Source organism: Ictidomys tridecemlineatus, chromosome 4, assembly GCF_052094955.1.
Source record: "Ictidomys tridecemlineatus isolate mIctTri1 chromosome 4, mIctTri1.hap1, whole genome shotgun sequence".
In the NCBI taxonomy this organism is placed as follows: Eukaryota; Metazoa; Chordata; class Mammalia; order Rodentia; family Sciuridae; genus Ictidomys; species Ictidomys tridecemlineatus.
The window spans coordinates 57,503,950-57,507,315 of NC_135480.1; the positions used below are offsets into that span (position 1 = coordinate 57,503,950).

The window sequence follows — 3,366 nt, forward strand, 5'->3', positions numbered from 1 at the left end:
TTTGGAAGAGTTATTGGGTTTAAAGTGTAAGGAGTCTGGAACTTATTTCAGAATTAGTACTTACCTTTATTTTAAGATCTTGTCTCCAAGTTGTGGGTCTCAGCCCAATTTTCCATCAACTGATTATCAAGTCATCCTACATTAGGAAAGCAGAGAGTCAGTTGCCCTTGTTACCACCCTTTCTTCAGTAATCTCTGGATTCCTTGCTTGATCTCCTAGGTTCTCACCCCATAAACTATGGGGTTTAGGGCTGCAGGGATGACATGGTGAAGGACATTGAGCAATACTGGCACATCAGGAGAGACCTTTCTCTTGACCACATGTGTGAGGACAAAGACCAGAAGAATGGTGCTGAAGAAGAGGATGAGGATGAAGTGGGAACCACAAGTGCTGAGGGCTTTGGCCACAGCACCCTCAGCCTTGAGTTTTAGCACAGCTCGCAGTATGAGGATGTAAGAGAGGAAAATGAGGATAAGGTCAGATCCCAGTAGAGTCCAGCCTCCATCAAACTAGTAAAGATGATTGAGGGTGACATCATCACAAGAGAGCCTGGAAACAGACATATTGGCACAGATACAGGTTCTCAATGACATTTCTCCCACAGTAATAGAGTCGTGCTGAGAGAATGGGGATGGGCAGACTATGAAGACATTCCTGGCCACCATAAAAATGACAGCCTTGACTACAAATTGGTCAGTGATGATGGATGGGTATCTCAGTGGGTGGCAGATGGCTATATAGGGATCAAAGGCCATTACCATGAATGTACAGGATTCCATGGCTAGAAAGCTATTCATGATATACATCTGAAGGAAGCAGGCAGAGAAGCTGATGAGCCTGAGGTCAAACCAGAAGATGGCCAGGACCTTGGGGATTACAGTGAGGCAGAGCACAATGTCCAGCAGGGAGAGGAGGCTGAGCAGATAGTACATGGGCTCATGCAGGGAGGCCTCCAGCCGTATGGTGATCAGAAGGACAGCATTGGCCCCCATGGCCAGGAGGAAGAGGAGACTGAGGGGCAGGGACAGCCAGAGTTGCCAGCAGGGAGATGTGACAAAACAATTCAGAAGGAAGTCTGAAATTCCACTGGGGTCGGTGTCATTTTGGTGTGCCACTATATTTAGTAAAGTATTTTTACAACTTTCTTTTAGTGATCCGTAAAATGAGAATAAAAATCATCTAATGACTCTAAGTACATGAAGATAAAACAACTTTCTTTACATGGACACAACTTGTGGCAGTATATCCAGGCCATTGTTATTTGTCTGTTTATCCATAATGCCATGCTAGTTGGGCTACTCCTATTACATTAAACAGTGCAGATGACTGAGATAATGTGATTTATTATAGGTTTGATTTATTCAATTTATGCTTTTAATAGAATTGTTGGGTACTTTCAGAAACTTAAGAGAAAAAAATTACTTAGGAAACACTTTGAGGACAGATGAGATTCTCAATTTGTATCTATAAATTTTTCCTGTTTTCTTTTTCACAGCCACATAAACTATCATATCTGCAATTTAACTATCACAGTATGCCTAGTAGAGCCTGACATAAAAGGGGCACAGATAAATGTCCCTAATTCCCATGCAATTTGCATTATGAGATTTTAGTTGAATTTATTTTGATTTAATTAGAGATTTTTATTTATTATATACTAAAATAAAGTTAACTTCCAATTTTCTATGAGATCACTTTTATTTGGTAAAATGGACCCTACCACATAATTGCCCCCCCATCTACTTCTTAGATGGATCTTCATATTTGGAGAATAGCTAATTTCTAGAAGAAACAAGTTTAAAGTGAATGAGCAATTTCACACAGTTATAAGGTGAACTGTGTGAAATTGCTCATTCACTTTAAACTTGTGTCATTGAACAAGTGGAAATCTGGTGATTGCAATGGTGTAGGGGTGCTACAGCCCACTTTTTCAGCCTTCCATCCCATTTTCATGCTCCTTTTTTATCTTGAATATAATGATCCATGTATGTGTTTCTCACCCTCCAGACAGTAGTTCAATATTGCCACTATTTTCTTTTTATTTAGTCTTTCCATTGGCCTTCCATTAGGTGCCAGGGTCACAAATTAAATAAGAAACACTCTTACTGTGCAGGAGTTAAACTAAAATGATTCTGGACACTGATGGGTAATAATGAGAACAAACAACATGAACAAAGATAATGACATGTGCAAGAGCGATGGCTAACCCTGACCTGAGGGATAGGCTGGAGAAAAAGAATTGTACATAAAAAAATTTGTTAAGGAGATCCCAAAGAATGCTGCAGCTAGGCAAAAGTATTAGTCATGCCTTTCAAATCATATAGTCCTTTGTACTTAAGTCTGTTTACTGGGACAGAAATCTCTATTAAAGTGTTATTTTGTGGATTTAGAAGCTTTTTTCCATTGAGTATTTAAGAACTGTCCTGTTTCTTTTTCATTAGGCTCACCAATATAACATAAAATTACATAATTATTTTTGGAACCCTTACTATTTCCTGGGAAGTGTGTTCAAATATTCTAGAACTTTATAACATTTAATCATCAATATCTAGTAAAATATATATTCTTATCAAGGATTATCAAATATATCTTATAAATAAGGAAATGAGAGCTCAAGATCCAGATTGGTAGGCAACCATGCTGTACTGTTCTAATCCTAATCCCACTTTACACAGAAGGTTGGATACAATTAATTTCCAGAACTCCTTTAGGCCTTAAAAATAATTCCATGAAAATGTGCTTGCCCATCAATCTTATAAAGAAGGAGATATACTTAACCCATGATGTAACTAATCATTTAGAAAATGGAATCTTTTAAAGAAGGAATAGTTTGTGGTGCAGTCAGGGTGACAAGGAAGTTGTAATTATATTGTAGACCCCACACTGTGTGATATTGTCACATTGGTAGAGGCATACCTTTTTCAAGAGATTCAAATAGTCCATTTGTCCAGTTATGTATTTCTTTTTCCCCAAATGCCATTCCAATCTTGTCAGCTGGCTCATCTCAGATTCTTCTCATTTGGGAGACTTTTAGTAATACTGGCTGCTCTGCATGGAGGGAGGATGGACATTCCTTCCCTGGTCTCCCCATTTCACCTCTGCTTCCCCAAGCAAGTCTGACAGATGTAGCTCTCCAGCCTGATACATAGAAAATACTTAGAAAATCTACCAAATCTTTTCCTCTTGCTAATAATAGAGTATATTAGCAATGACTTTGGCAATTCCAAAATCAATTTTAAACAAATTGTTTCATTTGTGACTCACAATGATCTGAAGTAGGTAGGGTAAGTTGACTACTTTAGCTGTCTTTCACTGTGCATGTTCAAATTCAGTGATATTATGCCTTTTCTATGGTTTAATTGATAG

The 3,366-nt window shown here is 38.3% G+C and overlaps 1 pseudogene; it reads right to left on the bottom strand.

The window, feature by feature from the left end:
• Positions 1–215: 215 nt before the first annotated feature.
• LOC101975198 (olfactory receptor 56A3-like) lies at positions 216–992 on the bottom strand (annotated as a pseudogene).
• Between the last annotated feature and the right edge of the window lie 2,374 nt (positions 993–3,366).